Here is a 21,921-nt window from a genome sequence, read left to right as displayed (position 1 = left end):
CTATTACTACTGATACTGATAATATACTACTACCACTACTACTGATGCTGATACTATGCTACTACTAGTACTGATACTGAAACTACTATTACTACTACTACTGATATTGATACTATACTACTACCACTACTACTGATGTTGATACTACTATTACCAGTACAACTGATACTGGTATACTACTACTACTACTACTACTACTGCTACTGCTACTACCGCTACTACTACTACTGCTGCTACTGCTACTACTGCTACTGCTGCTACTGCTGCTACTGCTACTACTGCTACTACTACTACTGCTGCTACTGCTACTACTGCTACTGCTACTACTGCTACTGCTACTACTACTACTGCTACTGCTACTACTGCTGCTACTGCTGCTGCTACTGCTACTACTGCTACTGCTACTACTGCTGCTACTACTACTACTACTGCTGCTACTGCTACTACTACTACTGCTACTGCTACTACTGCTGCTACTTCTACTACTACTACTACTACTACTACTACTACTGCTGCTACTGCTACTACTACTACTGCTACTACTGCTGCTACTGCTGCTACTGCTGCTGCTACTACTGCTACTACTGCTGCTACTGCTACTACTACTACTACTACTGCTGCTACTGCTACTACTGCTACTGCTACTACTGCTGCTACTGCTACTACTACTACTACTGCTGCTACTGCTACTACTACTACTGCTACTACTGCTACTACTACTACTACTACTACTACTGCTGCTACTGCTACTACTACTACTGCTACTACTAGTACTAGTACTACTACTACTACTACTAGTACTAGTACTAGTACTAGTACTACTACTACTAGTACTACCACTACTACTACTACTACTACTACTACTAGTACTAGTACTAGTACTACTACTACTACTACTAGTACTACTAGTACTACCACCACTACTACTACTACTACTACTACTACTACTACTACTACTACTACTACTACTACTACTACTACTACTACTGAGGTATTACAACACTTCAACCCCCCACGGGGAAGCATTATTATATTTTTCGATCTATACGTATTGTATGCGCTTAGTTTCCAATTCCGTTTACTAATTATGTGTCTATATTTTGATGCCTTATTTCCTTGATATAAAGGTATAAAGTCTGAATGCATGAAGACATTTCAAGGTGATTTCCAAGAAATCTCTCATACATTCTTCTGTTCCTTCGTCCTCCATTCGGATTTCACATTTATTACTGTAATTGGATTATGAACGAGGTTATATTACTCAGTAACATTTTTCCTCTCTTCCTAGAAATTCTTGTCGTATCACCTTTCATTCTTATCCCAGAGTCTTCATAGAAGTTAGATGTTTACTTCACTTGACAAAAGTTTTACACAAAGGAATACTTCCTACTTATACGTTAAAAGATTATACCGAGACCTGTGAAAAAAACTTCAGATACCGTTATTTAAAACCTTAAATAAAACTCAAGTGCGGTTGCAAATCAGAATTTTTTTATTTTCTGGAAAGTAAGCGATATAATTCTCGATCAGGCTATTCAATCGTAGTTCAATAAACTTAAGAATTCTCTTAAAGATACTAAGGTTCAATATCCTGAAGATTTTGCAAGCTTCATAGAGCAAGAAGCACTGACCTGATATTTTTCGGGTTACTTTTGTTTCTCTTGTTATAATTTAGACATTGCTTCATCACCAACCCATCATTTCATAGTCGCTTCTTAATGCTTTCTCAATTAAAAGTGAGAGAATAAATTGCTACTCTAATCAGATATTCTTAGAGCCTAAATAGACGAGATTCCCTCTTCCATTTTATATAGTTCTGTAATCTTACATTCAGTAATTTGTAATTAACTTATCTGCAATAATGCGATTTAATTATTTTTTTAAAATAGAAGTGTAGAAGTAAAGGCGTAAGACAGAAATAAGTATTGACACAGGAAATTCCATAAATTTATAATCTCTTACTCATAAATCAAGGAGGAAGGCAGGGATGCCCACTGTCGTTTACACTGTTCAACATTCATATAAATGCGAATCTTAGCTTCCAGTAATACAGCCTGGATAATGATTATAAATCTAGTAATATTAATTTAACACTCATTTATTTGTCAACGATCAAATAAATTTTAGCAACATCAAAAGATCAATATAGAAGAAGCAGTAAACGAATTGAATTGAATAATAACTGATTTTAATTTAAAAATATCGGATAATAAATCTAAAATAATGATTCTTCATTCTTGCATACACTCTTGTAACACATATATGGTCACTGATGAACTGTTAAATTATTTGAACTTCTATGACACAGGATACGGAAGTTGATCCCACGGTATGACAAATGTCTCAATTCTGGTGGGAAATATGTTGAAAAAATAGATCAACAATTGCTTTATTTGGTCCAATAAATCTTTCCATGAAACTGTGTTTTCTTTCTATAAACGATCCCAAGAAAACTTACTTTCCAGATGTGCCTCGTAGTAATCGGTTTTATATGTTCAAGTTAGCTCTTTAATTGTTCACTGTTGTGGCTGAGGGGTTAGCGAATCTAGCTCCGAACCCAGAGGTCCCGGATTCGATTCCCGGTCAGGACGAGTGAGGTTATTTCGGGGTTTTTCCCTCACTCCTATGGATGAATATCAGGTAACTTTATCAGACGATTGGAACCCTACTCATCTTCGCCACTTCCTTTCCTCCCCATCATCCTTTCCTCATCATTCCTTTTTTGGTTTTTCAGATCACTCTACAGGCGGCTTCCCGAAGCTACTGGCTCTCTCGACCGGCCACCATGGAATGTAGTTAAGCGACGTTGGATGACTTCTGCAACGAACACCCAAGGCGGACCTAATGGGAGGAGGAGTTTCGCCTCGGACCGACAGGGGGGGCCTTGACGGAAGTTGCCAAAGCAGGAATGGTATATGGATTTCTGTTGGCTGTAGGGACTGGTCGTTCAGGGAGTCATGTGGTTGGGTTGGTGCGCGTAGGGGATCTGTGGCACGCAACTCATTCCATATCGAGGTTTAGCGCAATAGATCTCAACAGGTCTCAGTGCTGGGCCATCCGTGTCCCTCTCAGTTAAATTCCATTCCATATCCCTTTAATTTGCATATATACTATTATCACTTATTGCAATATGACTGTGTCCATAGTGTCTATTTTGACGCTTATGCTGTAATAAAGAAAAATTGAGGAATGAAATAATTGAAATAATACAATCAGTTTGAAAATATTTGAAATAATGCCGTCAATGCCACTGTGCATTCTATCTCGTCTAAATGCATGCCATATCTTAATGTATTTGTCTATTGCCTATGTCTATTATATTGCATGTATTTATTGTATTTCATTGTGCGTACATCTACTAGTGTTAAAACACAAACGTATAACCGCACTTGTTTTTACTAACCTTCGGTATAGCGAGCTTTGGTTACTTTTTGCTTAAGTGCATTTGTGCGGTGAAGTAAATCAATCTTGTTTAAATGTTTGTATTGAGTTGAACATTTTTGTTACAATCGGCTAAATTAAATTGTTCTTTTTCGTAGACGAATAACTGACTTATTTCCTTAGCTTAACTTCCGTACATATCCTCACTAAAAGGAATTTAGAATCGTCTCCGATAAGGTATTTGCATGTTGGTATGTCGTTTAAATAAATTTTATTTCTCCATAAATTCGGAGATATTCCATTACTTATTCAGTATTTTGATTCCTTCCCCCAACAATTCCTACCAATTCCTTTTATCCCCAATAGCTTGCCTTCTACTTCTGGATCACTCAATCTTATTTAATATTTTCCTTTTGGCATGATTTCGAATACATTTCTTCATAGTAACATAATTTGTTCCTATCGTTTTATTTCCGGTAAGATTCTGTTCATTTTCTTTCTGATATTTTTTAAGTTGCCTGCGGTAATACCGTGCTTGTTAAACTTACTAGCATAGAAAATGAATTATATTACTTTCAACCAGGGCTGGGAACTGCTGAATTTCACTAAGGATACATAATTTCTGGTGCGATCGAAATGCCGCCACTGCTATACTGCTTACCCGTATGTAGCTATGAATGCACTAGCATGCTACTTTGTAAGAGACGCTAGCGCGAGAGTGTTCTACGCTGATGACCACTGCTTTAAGAGTAGGTACTGGTCTAGAAATTAACTTCCTCCATTCGAAATTCTCGTTCCAACGCATTTTGAAGCCCTTCCGGTAGCACCATTGTTTGACGCCGTTCGCCATGAAATCTGTAGTGCGATACTCCGCAAGCACCCGGTTATTGGGCCACGGCGTCCGCACCGTGCGGTGGGGGATCCGGCCACCCTCGTTGTGACCACCGGCCAAGCCGCAGGCCGCAGTCTGGCGACAGGCCCGCCGTTGCGGCCACTTGAACGCTCTGATACATTACCCTGGCACTCAGCACCAAACTGTGGTGTGGCATCGCTCGGGAGGGCCAGGTGGCCCACTCTGTATTAAATTATAAAATTATTTACTGCATCTATCGCTAATATTAGGAATAAGTTCCAATAATCAACGTAAATGTTTTAAATAACTCAGCATTAAATTTCATTCCATGAAGGTGTTTTTCCCAGCTTAAGACGATACAAGATTGGGAAGTGCTTTTTACAAAATCGAGGAAAAGTTTGAAAAACGACCATATTTTTTACATTTAAAATATATTTTGCATTGAAAAAGCAATATTATTCCAAAGCCTTAGCAAAACTATAATGTAATGGTAACTAAGAAACAGTAAATGCACTGTAATAGATCTGTTTCAGTATAGTTTTATGTTATGAAGAATGGTTTCCCTAGTAACTAGTTTCTGCGTGGGAATTCTAGCTTTCAAAGTCTAACAACAATAACTACAAAAAAAAAAAACACGACAGTACAAAAACTTTAACAAGTTTAACTTATTAAATACTAGCCGTACCCGTGCGCTCCGCTGCACCCGTTAGAAATAAATATAAAGTAATTTCATAATTAAAATAGGACATTTGATCCAGGGAATATTCGTGTTTTATAGAAGGATAAATCGTTTAATATGTTACTTAAATTAAATTATATTTAAATAACTAAAATGGAATCATTTTGGTCCACAGAGCACTCATTTGGTGCAATGACAATTCCTTTAACATGTTTCTTAATTTTTATTACATGCATCCATAGTTCAATGAACATTGACATCATTTACATTTAATGTGTATACTTTATTTTACTTGTCATATGTTTCCATTGAATTATAGTAATAACTTAATTTTAACTCTTGTTTTCTACGTATTCAGTAAATGGCGCTTGGCCCACTATGGTTCTGAACCCTTCAAATAACTTAAATGACTTAAATTATATTATATTGTATTATATTATGTTATATTATATTATATTATATTACATTATATTATATTATATTATATTATATTATATTATATTATATTATATTATATTATATTATATTATATTATATTATATTATATTATATTATATTATATAAAAAGTGTGTTGATAACGGATGTACCCCGATAAGTAAGTTTTCAATTTGTTATGGGGGCTCTTGAATCTCAGGAGGAACAAATTTTATTTTACAACAGGGCAACATAATCTGCTTGGCTCTTTATCCAAATTTTTTGCATTGCATTTAATGCATATGTATTTTATGTATTTTAACTCGATTCAATTGAGCATAGTTAAAATTTGGATTATAAAATAATGAAATGCAAAGCTAACGTATTATTACTGCATACTAAATCAATACACTCTCGTTGTTCGTTAATTCTCTGAGATAAACATTATTTTAAGAAATACAGGAAACGAATACACAGAATAGCCTATCAAGTTTTCTGTGCATAAGAAGCTATTTTAATCTTACCTGACCTCAATTTACTTAGAAGTTACTGTAATAACATTATAGCATTATGTCCATACAGAGAAACTACACTTTCCAATGGTGAAATAATAATTAATTATACAAATCGGTTAATTTAGCTTCCGATATTGCTTGATACAAACACAGAAACATTTTCTGTAGGCTATGATTCATAGCTTTCGATTGTTGTTGACCAAGGCCCCTTATAGACGAAGTCATTTGTTTATTTCATTACACGGCCTTAGATGGCAGTTATTTTAATTTTAAAACTCATTTATCTCATTAAATATCAGTCCTATCAAAATTTTTCAAAGATTAAACCTAATTGGAAATGATGTTTAAAGAAATTTTTGTTATGTAACATTTTTCATAAAAATCAATAATAAGCGAGATATTTCGATTTATATAATTCAGGCCCCCTTATAACCCCCCTTTTAAATAATGTATTTTGAATGCCATATAGTCTAAAATCTAAGTTACGAACTTAATTTATATTCCAATTTTCATCGAAATCCGTTCAGCCATTATCGCGTGAAAAGGTAACAAACATACAGACAGACATACATACAGACAGACAGACAGACAGACATACAAACAAAAATTTCAAAAAAGCGATTTTCGGTTTCAGGGTGGTTAATTATATATGTTAGGACCAATTATTTTGGAAAATCGAAAATTGCCAGAAAAATTTCGGCTACAGATTTATTATTAGTAGGCCTATAGATTTTTTTTTCAAATATCCTCATGGCTGGTTTCCTACAGATGACAGCTCATAAAACACATTTTAATATAGTTTTTTTTTTTTTTCGTTGTTAACTCTCTAGCATCCATTAGTGCTTTATGGTTGTGCTAACAGATGGAGTTACATGTCAACAATGCGACGCTGGAACTTATGTTCAGGTTACTGCCCAGCGCCGGTCCTGATATAGGCTATTGTACTTTATATTTTTGAAGATTGGATAATTAATACTAACCCCGCACCCTCACAATCACACTCACAGTCATACAAATTTCCACACTAGGCACCAGGCAATAATTGAAAAATTTTAAAAATTATTTTTCTTCTTCAAGAAAAATTTACCGAAAGACGAGACCGGGAATCGAACCCTAGACTTCCAGATCTAGAAGCCATCATACTGATCAACAGACCACGAAGGCAGTCAAAATATAGCATTAATTTATATTTTTTTTAGTTTAGACCTATTACAGTCATCGAACCGTTAAAAAAAATAGAGGTTGTAAGCGTATACAAACCTTTAAATCCATTTTATGTGTTATGTTTAGTATAAAGACATCCCACAGTCTGATCCGTTTGGGTATGGATAACATTAATTTATTATTATAAAGCTATTTTTATAGTAAGAAAAATTTCTTGTCGGTTATATTATGATCAAAAGATGGGAGTGTCCATATATAGGAGAATCAACAATGCGTTTCTGAAAGGACAAATGAAAATCGTAGAGGATTAGAATGGCTACTGCAAATCAATATCGGGCACAATATGTTCTTTGGTATGCTAAAGTTGAGAGTGTTAAAAGAGTTCAAAGGGAATTTTGACGTGAGTATGGTGTGCATAATATACCTAAATACGATTCCATAATGTTGCGGTATCGAACAATTGTAGAAACATGTTCCGTGTTTCAAAAAAAAAAAAAAAAAAACATGCAGAAGGTCGCAGGCGAAACCCAGTACGAGAAGCAGCCATCTCTAGGCTTGATCCCCAAACTCTCCAGATCTAACCCCTCCTGACTTCGTGTAGTGTGTTGTTAAAGACATTGTCTATTCACAGTCACCCAGGGACATTGATGATCTGAGAGTAAAAATTACTCAAGCTTTTCAACAAATCACCCCTCTTATATTACAACGGATATGGGTTGAATTGCATCACCGTTATGAGTTGTGCAGGGTGCGCAATGGGGGTCATGTTGAGCTCTGAGGAATCTCCCATCTTTCAGTGTTGTATGCATAAAGTTTCAACAAATAAAGTTCAGTAGTAAATGCTTTACGGTGTTTTTATTATATCCATACCAAAATGAATCACCCTGTATTTTCATTAGTCATAATTATTGTAATTAATAATACCGCCACGAAGATCCAATGGCTAGAGCGCTGGATTCATAATGCTATGGACAAGGGTTCGATTTCCGGTGTAGCCCCAGTTTATGACATGTGTTGTGCAAGTCTATGGTCCAGATAACACAGGGTTTTCTCCGGGAGCACCGGTTCCACTGTGATATTTTAACTAATCTTCGTTATAATTCCATTTAATCGAGGGTGTAGCGTAGACCGGCCTCCTGTGACACATCCTGGTTAACGACTGTTTATATTAATTATTTATTTATTTATTTATTTGTCTGTCTGTCTGTCTCTCTGTCTATCTATCTATCTATCTATCTATCTATCTATCTATCTATCTATCTATCTATCTATCTATCTATCTATCTATCTATCTATCTATCTATCTATCTATCTATCTATCTATCTATCTATCTATCTATCTATCTATCTATCTATCTATCTATCTATCTATCTATCTATCTATCTATCTATCTATCTATCTATCTATCTATCTATCTATCTATCTATCTATCTATCTATCTATCTATCTATCTATCTATCTATCTATCTATCTATCTATCTATCTATCTATCTATCTATCTATCTATCTATCTATCTATCTATCTATCTATCTATCTATCTATCTATCTATCTATCTATCTATCTATCTATCTATCTATCTATCTATCTATCTATCTATCTATCTATCTATCTATCTATCTATCTATCTATCTATCTATCTATCTATCTATCTATCTATCTATCTATCTATCTATCTATCTATCTATCTATCTATCTATCTATCTATCTATCTATCTATCTATCTATCTATCTATCTATCTATCTATCTATCTATCTATCTATCTATCTATCTATCTATCTATCTATCTATCTATCTATCTATCTATCTATCTATCTATCTATCTATCTATCTATCTATCTATCTATCTATCTATCTATCTATCTATCTATCTATCTATCTATCTATCTATCTATCTATCTATCTATCTATCTATCTATCTATCTATCTATCTATCTATCTATCTATCTATCTATCTATCTATCTATCTATCTATCTATCTATCTATCTATCTATCTATCTATCTATCTATCTATCTATCTATCTATCTATCTATCTATCTATCTATCTATCTATCTATCTATCTATCTATCTATCTATCTATCTATCTATCTATCTATCTATCTATCTATCTATCTATCTATCTATCTATCTATCTATCTATCTATCTATCTATCTATCTATCTATCTATCTATCTCTCTATCTATCTATCTATCTATCTATCTATCTATCTATCTATCTATCTATCTATCTATCTATCTATCTATTTATTTATAAGTTCAATACCGTTGTTTATAAAAATTTTGTCTTACATTGCGTGTAAACTTTTTGTGAAGCACTTTATAAATTTAATAATTAATAATGGTACAGGCGGCAGTGCTACGTTGAAATTTCTGTTTGTACGAGAAGTGACACATTTTCTTTGGAGACTTCTATCAGGAAAATACTTTGACAGTTATTTTGTTACACGGCGAGTAGACTGCAACGTCGCAAATATGGCTGTTATGCGCGGACGAAGATCGTTCGCCAGCAGAGATAATTTTAACGCACTTTATAAAACCCCTACTAACTTCTTCTAACAAAGTGGAATATAAGAGAGTTTTATATGCTTCTGTTCCGCGTCGTGCTGTGATCTGTCTAGAACTCGCGTTACAGTATGGCGCGCTAGTTCCAGTCCTCATGGGGGAGGAACTTTCTCATGAAATTTCGGCCAGTATATGGGACTGGTACCCACCCAGCATCTTATGATGCATTTGGGGAGCAACGATTGGTAGAGAAATCCAGTTAAGAAAACCAGTTATAACGGCTGGGACGATCATTGTGCTAACCACACGATACCTCCGTTCTGGTTGAATGATCGTTCACCTCTGTTGAGACATTTGATCATGGCCCTGGATCTTAATGGGCTGTCGCGCCACGAGATTGTTTTCTTTTTCATTTGTTTCCATGTTAAAATTCCGCTCCCATAGACTACGTTTCTTTAGGCATATAAAATATGTTATGAACGAGGCGTAAAATCTGTTACTTTATTCTCTGATTAAGACTACATTTACGTTGGAACAACGACAAACGATACCAGCAGCGGTTCAAGACATGACACTAGCAACGCGATACCTCAGTAACTGGGTGTGTTTAAGTTGGAGCAACGCGATGAGAAGTAACAGTATTTCATTTTTCGACTGCGATCTCAAACATATCCTCTGTTGAATCTTCTAATATTATACAATAGTCAAAATTTGGGTCCTCAGAGAGAATATTACACCGTGAGAATGTCTAGAGCTAAAAGAAAGGAACCACAAAGGTGGAGTAATAGAGTAATAGTTAGCGAGTCTGGCCGCGAAACCAGGTGGCCCGGGTTCGATTCCCAGTCGGGGCAAGTTACCTGGTAACTGTTGGTGCCGGACCCCGAACTCATTTCACCGGCATTATTACCTTCATCTCATTCAGACGCTAAATAACCTAAGAAGTTGATAAAGCGGGTAAAATAATCTACCAAAAAAAAAAAAGAAAAAAGAAACTAAAAGAAAGGCAGAATGTGTTTACGGAATAATTTACAGCAAATGGAGATTATTACCCAAAGCCATAGAAACTAATCTCCGAATTGGGTGGCAGACATTTTCAGCTTCAGCTCATCTAAGGGTGTATTTAAAAATTATGTCACTGGGCATCCTCTTGTGTAACATGTTACGAAGTTCTATGTAATAATAAAATAATAAATTTGTTATTTCTAATATTTAGAGAGGACATAGTATGCTCAAAACGAGAAACAAAAGTCCTATGAACATGGGCCCTAAAATTAATATCTTCAGAGTAATATGCGTACATAATCACTTGGTGATTTAAGACTGTGCTCATTCCGTCGGATCACGGCCACTTAGTCACTCATAATCAGTGCACCTCTGCACATTAGTGTGTTGAACATTGTGCCACTGTGACACATCTGTGACACAGTGCATGGAGGTTGGCCACTAAAAAGAAACTAAGAGGTGGAACTTAAACTGACAGGAACTGGACAAAGTGTCAGCATGTAGAGCTGAAAACCCGGGTTCGAGTCCCGTTGCCGGAGAGAATTTTTCTCCGCTCAACCCACCCTTCATCATAAAATAATAGAATTAAACAATTCTAACACGACCAGATTCGAACTCATGACACAATTGCGGAGATTCGCCGAAGTAAATTTATCTACTTCTGGAGACATTTCGAACTTACTATAGTGGGAAAATTATTTATATTCAGCTTTGTTTTAATACAGAATGAAAGAAAGAAATTGTTTGACCTTTCTAAGCGCATATTGTCGGTTTACAAGCGAAGCACATTACTTCTGAGGCACAGGCGTTTTTCTTCTGGTATAACTGTATCCTCAAAATAGTTACTTTTCATAAGTTGTTTCTGTTTAAGTGTATTTCATTTTCAATTATACAGGTTGATTCACGAGTATTTACCGTCCCTAACGGAGCTCATTTCCGAAGATATTCTAAGCAAAAAATGTCATAAATATTTGTCCTAATCTCAATATTTTAAAGTTACACTAATTTGAAGTTGTTTGTAAAATACCATTATTCTTGCGTTTTAAGGGTAAAAGAATATTACAGATAAAGAGTGAACTATTCAGGAGTATCATTTCTGAAATTAGCTGGTATTTTGAAGCTAAAAATGTGTTGTAAATTCCAATGTTGCTTCGTACAGATTTTTTTTCTTTCGATTTTTAACTACAAAATTACAATTTCTTATACATTTATCACAAAAATTCTTTAAGACTGTACATTAGGATGCATAATTCTGCAGTGCCTGGGAAGAGTGACATAAGTCAGTTTCCACAAACATTTTTTTGATAATTTAATGACAACTTATGGAACATCTGCTCGCTTGGAAAAAGAGACATAAGTATTTCTCCCATTACAATAATTCATACATAAGAAATCAAATGGACATAAACCAGTGTAAGTTGTCAATAAATTATCAAAAAAGGTTTGTAGAAACTGACTTATGTCACTTTTCCCAGGCACTGCAGAATTAAACTGTAAAGAATCAAGTTCCTAAAGTCGTATGATTTGTAACAATTTTTTTGATAAATACATAGGAATGATGTCATTTTTAGTTAAAAATTGAAAAATGAAATCTATTCAAGACATTAAATGTTAATTAATTAATTATTAACAACACATTTTTAGCTTCAGACACTAGCCAATGAGAGTAATGACACTTCTGAATAGTTCATTCTCTATTTGTAATATTTTTTTATTCTTGAAACTAAAGAAAAAATGTAGGTATTTCAAATTAATGTAACTTTGAAAATATTGAGATTAGGACAAATGTTTAAATGACATTTTTTGCTGAGAATATATTCGCAAATAAGCTCCGTAAAGGATAGTAAATCCTCTTGAATCACCCTGTATGTTTATACATATACGAGTACATTATGTGCATTATATAGGTCTACTTAGTCCGGGGTTCGATCCCAGGTGGTGACAGGATTTTTTCTCGTTGCCAAACTTTCAGAACGGCCCCGAGGTTCACTCAGCCTCCTATAAAATTGAGTACCGGGTCTTTCCCGGGGGTAAAAGGCGGTCAGAGCGTGGTGCCGACCACACCACCTCATTCTAGTGCCGAGGTCATGGAAAGCATGGGGCTCTACCTCCATGTCCCCCAAGTGCCTTCATGGCATTTTACGGGGATACCTTTACCTTTTACCTTAACTTAATGTGTTTTGCTTGTAAACCGACGATATTTAAGTTGAAATTATTAAGACATAATTAATTTAGAAACATGTTCTCTTGTGCACTCAATTCAGATTTAACCGCTCATGAAGGAATCAGTAGGCCTATTTCTGAGTTAGAAAATTCCAGCCGGCGACTTTTTTGGGTTGGGAAACTGTACAAAAACCAATAAAATGCGACTATGTTAACAGTGTGAAATTCCCAATTCATTTTTTTTTCTTTTTAGAATTCCTTCTATTTTTGATTCGATTACGTCTAATTATGAATATTTTTTCAACAGTTGATGTTATATATATCCTTTTGTGCGAGATCGTGCGAATTTGCTTGTTTTCCGCACAGTACCAATACGCGGTAAGTGTGAAATACCACATTCAGTATTCCCAACGTAACACACATAACAATTTCCTTCAGTATTCCCAACGTAACACACATAACAATTTCCCTCTTCTTACCGCTTAAGCGCAACATTCATTTTACTGCTTTAGTCTTTTAACATATTATTTTTAGAGACGTTTAACATAGTAATAATTATAAATTTGAAACTTACCACTGCAATTTCACCTAAATTGCACTGTTAATTATTGTTTTTAAATACTGTATTTGCAAAAATTAAGTAATGTCTACTACTCCACGAAAGCTATTGTATTCCTGATACAAGTAACATTAAGGAAGCCGTGAAAAAATCAACAAGACTCCAGATGCCGATGTTATTACAGCAATATGTTATATAATTAATATTGTTAAAATATTAAAATGAAAAATAAATCATTACATAACCTTACCGTTTCTTTTAAGTTCGCATTTATAGACTGGGGGGAAAAAAGACAGACGTATATCACGGCCTGCTGGAGTATAGATATTTTTGTTTTCTAAAGTTGCCGTCATTAAACAGAAACCAAGATGGAGATTTCATTGCAACTAATTAGAAATTCGTCTTTCAGGTATGTAATAAACGATCTTCGCACAAAATAATGTACGATACACGAGCGGTATGTTTGTTTTCATGTTCTCGGAAATTAAAAAAACTCAACTACGTTTCGCTTTTTCAATCTTTTCCTCGAACATGAAAACGTCAACATACCGCTCTTGTAACGTATATTACTATTTTGTTTCTTGTATTTAAGTTGAATTCTTTATTAAAGCTAAGTATTAGTCAACACAAGCAGAAAAAAAAAGATTAAATAACACCGGGAGTCGTTAGCAGAGGTTGAAGAGATTAAAATGCTGTAAGTTTCCACACTTCCAAACTCACCCCGTAGAACTAGGATGGCGAACAGTAAGAGGAGACAGATGAGAGAATGGGGAACGGAGAGAGGGAGAAAAAAAAAAGAAGTAAAGTGGCCTACATTTATGACGACGCCGTGTAATTAATAGTAGTTGCGCCCCGAGTTCAACACCCAACAGCGGTTAATCCATATTCATGGGCGCAGAAGATGAGCTGTGTGCGCGAGTTTTAGGCACTCCGCCCGTGTTATTGAGCTTGCGGAGAGGAAACTGTCTCACACTCGTTTGGAAAATTACTTGTTCCAACTCCGAGAAAATTCATGAATCCTCCAAGTGAAACCGATACGAAAAGAAACTAGAAAACGTTTTCCTACCAGGAGTAAAATTGTACAAAAATCAAAGTAGTTTTACCTCATAGTGATTATAGAAAAAATGCTTGATCTTTCATTATGATAAATAGATGGAGAGTATTGTGATGTTACAGGATATCTGCTTAGATTTTTTCACGAAAACACTTGCTAAACACCGCCGATGAAAAGTTAAGCCACCGCTGTGCGATGTTGAGAATGTACGGAATATGTATGGAATTTTGTAATATTAATGGCCGATTTCACCAACATGTTACTAATCCACAATTAATTAATTGTAATTTAACTTAAATACGGAATTTCATGTTGTATGATTTATCCGATAAGCAAGTTGTAATACAATGTTAAAATTGAAATATACCGTCTATACTTATCTAGTATTATATGATTAATTATAACATAAACGTTTTCGGCACTAATGTGCCATTTTCAAATGTATGAAAATTTGCCTAATTACATGTTCAAATAGGTGCACATGAACTGTGTGAATGAAACATATAGTGTGTACCCTGGTGATTTCATGTCATACATAAAACAATCTGTTTGTAGATAATTAATGATTAAAAATTAAAAAAATTTAAAATTAAAAACACACACTTATTACTAACATTTAAAATTTGTTTTTCTGCTGCAATTATCCATCAATTTGTGGAACACTGGGGTTGTTTTGACGTATTGTGTGGTCAAATGCAGTTATTCATTTACTTGAAATGTTGTAACCTTATACTAAGATATTCACTATTAAAATTAAAATATTAAAATTATGTTGATTCGTTATTATTGCACCAAGGTTCCTTGTTGTTTGTTCACTTTCATATATTGGAGCACTTTACCATAACCAAAGGAAAACAATAACCAGGTATCAATGTAACCTTTATTACGCACCACATTCGATTATGGTAAAGTGCTCCAATATGTGAAAGTGAACAAACAATAATAACGAAACAACATAAAGAATTTTAATATTTTAATTTTAATAGTGAATATCTTAGTGTAAGGTTACAACATTTCAAGTAAATGAATAACTGCATTTGACCACACAATACGTCAAAACAACCCCAGTGTTCCACAAATTGATGGATAATTGCAGCAGAAAAACAAATTTTAAATGTTAGTAATAAGTGTGTGTTTTTAATTTTTAATTTTTTTAATTATTAATCATTAATTATCTACAAACAGATTGTTTTATATGTGACATGAAATCACCAGGGTACACATTACATGTCTCACTCACACAGTTCATGTGCATCTATTTGCACATGTAATTAGGCAAATTTTCATACATTTGAAAATGGCACATTAGTGCCGAAAACGTTTATGTTATAATTAATCATATAATACTAGATAAGTATAGACGGTATATTTCAATTTTAACATTGTATTAAATACGGAAGTTAAATCATATTTAAGGGAACCAGGTAGTGATTAGAGGTCAAAAATCCAATTTTTTATTTTGTATTTTAAAATAAAGTACAAAACTGCTCTTTAAAACAATATAAATATTATGGGGGTAATTCTGCATGTAACTTAAGCCTTTTAAATGAGATCTTTAAATTTGGCGGTGCATGTAATTCATAGCCTACATTCTTCTTCTTCTTCTTTTTTTTTTTTTTTTGTTTGCAATTTTCCATATGTTGACAATTTTCAAACTTAAGTGCATTTTTCTCTGGAACTACTGAATCAATTTACACTAAACTTTTACAGAGTTTTCTGCAGCCTGTTTTCTGCATAGTAGACCTACGGGTTTAAGAATATCACACGCATAACACTAGAAAAAAAATATATGCATTGAAAAAAATTGTAAAAATATTAAGCAAAGTTGAATATTTTTTTGTGTTTCACTAGGGGTGAAATATGTAACTAAATTTTGCTTTATAATTTGCAATACACATTAATACAGAATTTTAAAAAGTACAAGGCATATGAGTGAAGACTTTAGCAAGTAATGTGCACCTGAAGAATCAGGCACACTTAGCAACGTGGGAAAAAAAGGTTATCAGTTACGACCTTTCTTTTGCACTTGGATACAAAACAAATTAGTTTTCTTTTATACCACTGAATTCAGAAAGATTGATTGTATAAGCCTGGAAATTTTTATTCCATTCTGATCACTAGAAGCCTAGAAATACTGAACTAAACTTTTGTATTGAAATATTTTAATCGCACAAGCACCAGTACCCAGTTCCCTTAATGGTATTGTATTTATTTACATTCACTGGTATTCGTACATCGCTTCACAGCTAGAATATAGAACATGTCAATACAAAAATCTTAATAGTACCATAGCCTAGTACATACAGTCACGAAGCTCAATACGTATGGAATATGCATCCAATGACAGTTGAACTCTAGTTGCTAGCCATTAGGTTCGCTACTATCGTCTCTTCAGAGACAATGCGAAATAGTATCGACACAGTCTATTGTTCCTAGTACTCTCAGTTGCTAACCGCTTGGAGCGCTGTATCGCGAGACATGCAACAAAAATCACCTCAAGCTTCGTGACTGTATGATTGATATTAGACTGTCTTATTATAGCCACAGTCTAGTTGAAATATATACAGAAAAGTTTTATATTATATTCTCCTTGTATAAAACAAATGTTTAGAATCAGTAGGGTTCACTTAATACAAGACATAAATAATTCGTTTGCATTTCATGAAAATAATACGCATTGAAAATAAAGTCAATTAATTTAATTCCAAATTAAGTCACCACGGCATTCTGCATCATAGTAAAATCACAGTCTAGTATATACAGTCACGAAGCTCAATACGTAGGGAAAATGCATCCATAGGTAGTTGCTAACCACTAGGATCGCTACTATCGCCTCATCACAGACAATTGCACATCTATTTTTCCTAGTACCCTCAACAACTCAAGCTTCGTGACTGTATATACTAGACTGTGGTAAAATGGTAATTTCGAAGGCTATAAAATAGACACTTACTATAGTACATACTTATAGGTTCCATATGTATTTTTTTTTCTAATAATTATATAGAGGGTGATGGCGGATTAAGAATTGAAACACATCAAATCCGCCATGACGTGAACACAGATTGATGAAATAAATAAATAAAATTCGAAGGCTATATGTCCTCTTAATGTTGGCATTGGCCTTTATAGGCCTAGTGCAGGGACACAGAACTGGGGAGAGAGGGGTGGAAAGCATGGGGAAAGCGTTGATTCCCCATCCACGGTCCACCGGCGTTGAATGACGTATCTGTACCCCGTACGCAATCACATAAGACAGACGCTGAATACAAATCCCCTCCTCTACTAAGTCAACGACGCGGGTGTGGAAGGCAGGTGTGAGTGACGTATCCGATGAGTGACGTAACGCCGCAATTGTCGCCGAGTTATGCAAGGCTGACCTAGTGAGTCCATTTATTATATTACAATAATAAAATGTCATCAGCAAAGGAGGTTGAAAACAGAGGAGTGATAATTTTAAAGAAACTTAAAAATATTTGTTAATGCAGGTAACCTCAAAATATTTGAAAATCATCGAAAACAATATGAAAACAGATGCAATGAAATATCATACAGCAAGCAAAATAGAAAGACAATGGCTTTGCGCCATTCCAGTGCCTTCAAATATTATACCGCATAATAAATTTGTTATTCATATTACATTACATTTTTAATGTATTTAGGCAATCTAAAATTGATGTGATGTTTCTTTAATAAATAATTTCAATAATTGTATTTGAAGTACTTATTAATGGAGAAGAATTCGGACACCGGAATCGAACCCAGAACCCTCAGCTTGGGGCGATGAGTGCTCTTACCATCTGAGCTATGCCGAGACCCGATGCGATGATATACTTGTAAAACACCTGCTATAGTATTCAAAATATACAGTGTTTATGTTTTATTTAGTGTAACCGCATTTCCAAATCTTTTTCGTTCAGTGTTTTAAAATAATCTTCTCTTTCGGAAATTATTCTTTCCCGTCTTGATAAGAAATAATCATCTACAAATATCAAGTCCATCATTCTCCTCGGCATGCGAAAACTGTCTTCCAATTCGGATAACGCCTGTTGGACAACTTTTGTCTATTAATCCGCTAGGCATTGTTGGCACCATACATTACATGCTTGTCTGCAGGTCTGTAACCAATAATACTCCATCTTCGACAACAAGGCACAAACCGTAATCAGGAACAAATGTCACCGTGGAAACAGAAGCGATTGTGTACACTACAATTATTATTTTCCAAACTAACTCCACCAAACGTCAATGCAGCAAGCAGTTGTTTGCTATGAAAACGAAAGTTAGCTAACAAAACCGTTCCTCACAGGTATTACTCCTTCAAGATTTCGTGGCGCCTGAAATATGCATTTCTGGCCATTGTGTCCCTATCTCAAAATTTTCGGTTTACAGTCCCCTACTATCTGAAGAATTTTGACCCTAAAACTTTGAGACACTCTGTATATTATTAGTATTTCTTGTGCATCTAATGTACTTGCTAATTAGAAGCACTGACCTGAATTCCAGTGATGCTTGGTAATTATTTCTGTAGAATACGTCACCTTCATTATCTCATTGAGTTGATATCCGGCAATATTTTACCACGAATACCTTCCAGTTGCTTCCTACACGTACGACATACAGAATGGTGTATTACGGATGAATTGTAAAGCAGTGACTAAGCGTATACGAGCGCTGAGATATAACCATAATGAATCCCAAATTTAATTCTCTTCAATTTGAACTTCTCCTTCCATCACGTAAAGCACTGATCATTCGTTTCGTATTGCTATCTACATTTACGTAATACTTCTTGCCCCCCACCCCCCGAATATGGATACACGTTCCGGGATCCGTGATAAAAGAAAAATACTATAACACTATAAGCCACAGCCAAATGCTGTGTTGTTAGTAGTTAAGGCCAGTAACCAATGTAACTTACGTCACCACGTCCAATGACGCCACCTCCCCATGCTACGGGCATGAGGACGCCGAATTTGTGTATGAAATTAACCGTACCGAGCGGACTTTCTCGATATTTCGATATCAAAAACAGCCACAGATCTGTGCGAACACTAGTTGGATTTGTTATAGCAAGTTATGCAATAATAAAATGATAATATACACGCTACACTTTAAGTCAACCAAAGGGGAAAAATTACTGTGATCTGGGACTAATTTCAGAATGTCGCTTCATTAAATATAAACTAAAAGATCAGAAAGATACAGAAATGTGAAGGTAATCATATCATATCATATCATATCATATCATATCATATCACATATCATATCATTTCATACCATATCATATATATCATATCATTTCATACCATATCATATCATATCATATCATATCATATCAATCATATCATATCATATCATATCATATCATATCATATCATATCATATCATATCATATCATATCATATCATATCATATATCATATCATATCATATACCTAACATCATCTATCACATATCAAAACTTATCATAACATACCATGTAAGTGCTTTACGATCGTAAAAAATATAGCAAATTTGATGTTATTTTTACACGTAATTCTTAGCTATTTAAATATTCTGAATAATGCTTTATAAAGTGTAATGTATGCATATTAAGGATGAAGAGCTTTGTTCATTTAACTTTAAAAATAGTAGCTGAGATACGGGGAAAAAATCACTAAATATTTACAGGCCAATGGTGTACCTCCCCCATTAAAATAATAAGCAAACAAGGATAAAGTATGTTATAAATAATTATTTAATACTTCTAAAAATGTTTATCTTTATATTATGAAACAAGATATTCCTCAAGAAGCTAAATTATATTCCAGTATGTCTCAGAAATAAAGTTGTAGGTACTCAGCACATTTTCCCATTCTCTGGTATTACTTTCTTTCGTCAAAGAATCGCTGAAAGCGTGGAATGAAACTTTTTGCATATCTGTACAAAGCTGCACCTCCCTCATTAATATAAGAAGGAAATAAAGATAAACTATGTTCATTAAATATTAAGAAAATTTGGTTGGTGAACAACTCGCACTTCAGTGAACTGTTAAATATTTTAATGTTCACTAGTTAATGTTTCACGTGGATTGATTTATTGAAGCTTGATACAACCGGTCATTAAAATGTTTACAGTCGTTCATCGTAATGTGTAGGTACTCGTAAAGCATGTACCCATAATTTGTTTTATTTTAAGTTTGTGCTGACATTTACCTTCTTTTCATTTGTTAATTTCAATCTTTAATCAAATCTAAAGTATCTTAATGTGTTTTAATTATTGTATAAATCATGGATAGACAAATTCCTGGTAGCATGTAGCCGTGGTGACTAAAAATTATTATGTAGTGCCTGAATTGTTAATTGAGTTAAAAATTTATTGTATTCGATTTTTTTTATGTCAATACGACTAATGTTAACAAAAGCAATTGTAGGAAGAAATTCGAATGTGTTTCTTAGATTAATATTGTTACATTTGTTGCGCATCTCAAGATATTGTCACTACATAACTTCAATGGAAATGACAGAGCGTTTCTGAGAGCGTGTGTTTGCATTGTATATATATATATATATATATATGTATATATTTAATATTGTTTAATATATGTTTCAGTAAATGTATCATCATAGCTTAAATAGTTTCCTCATTGCCTTTGTGGGCAAAATGTGATGGATCCCGAAAATAAAGGCGATGAATTTTTTTAATGTTTAGTTTCGTGTAACAGTGGTAAAAATGATCTTTTCTTGCATATTAACTGCCTTTAAATAAATACTTCATTATTGTTTTTATTAAATTCATGTGCTATTTCGTATATGAATACATACTACTACTGTTGTACACTGACTTGTAGACACAGATACACGAATAGATGTAAACACACAGTACCGGAGCGTATGGAGAGAGACCGCATCGTAAAGCTGGTATGATCGAGGTACACTTAACTTGTATTCAAAATAACCAAACACAGAATTCTACTGATTACATAGTTTGGTTTTTTCTAGGTTTTTTCTAATAATAAAGTGAATGTCAGGTAATAGCTTGGCGATTGGTCTCATCTCGCCAAATACTCTCTCGGTATTATTAAATTTATCACGCTGAATAACCTAGGTGCTGATTAGAGACCGGCAAATCAGACAAGACTCACGCCGTACCTGCTTGCCGTCAGGCTTGGGTTCCGGTGACGTTACAGAGCAAGTTAACTTCTAAGACTGAACCCATTGGGCCCGGGTTTTATAGGTTCAGTCCAGGCGGGACCCAAGAAAGCCTGCCTGTTTGCTCGTATTATAAGGTAGAGTGACGTGGATTCACGGAAGTCAGTCTGCGCTGGTTAAGATGAAACAGTACTAGTTTGAAATCTAAGTTCGTTGGCTATGTAGTCACTTCAAAAAATCTTTACCTTATGGTCCAACAGGGCAGATAATTCTTGATTAAAGAAACACAGTTTTACGATTTATTGCGCTACAGAATTCATAAAATAATAAGACAATATTATACATTTCATATTCCTGCAAAGTGTATCTGACTCAACAAAATAGTAACATTTCGTAACTTGTGACTAGTTGAGAAGGGAAGGGAAGGGGAGGGAAGGGGAGGGGAGGGGAGGGGAGGGGAGGAGAGGAGAGGAGAGGAGAGGAGAGGAGAGGAGAGGA

General features: G+C 34.5%; 1 protein-coding gene across 2 annotated transcripts in view; it reads right to left on the bottom strand.

Annotated features, from left to right (window-relative positions):
- LOC138710843 (uncharacterized) overlaps window positions 1-21,921 on the bottom strand; it is an 858,539-nt gene that overhangs the window by 211,486 nt on the left and 625,132 nt on the right. The gene's annotated exons all lie outside the window — the stretch shown is intronic.

This window comes from Periplaneta americana, chromosome 12 (genome assembly GCF_040183065.1).
Source record: "Periplaneta americana isolate PAMFEO1 chromosome 12, P.americana_PAMFEO1_priV1, whole genome shotgun sequence".
In the NCBI taxonomy this organism is placed as follows: Eukaryota; Metazoa; Arthropoda; class Insecta; order Blattodea; family Blattidae; genus Periplaneta; species Periplaneta americana.
This window is presented reverse-complemented; position numbering and strand designations above follow the sequence as displayed.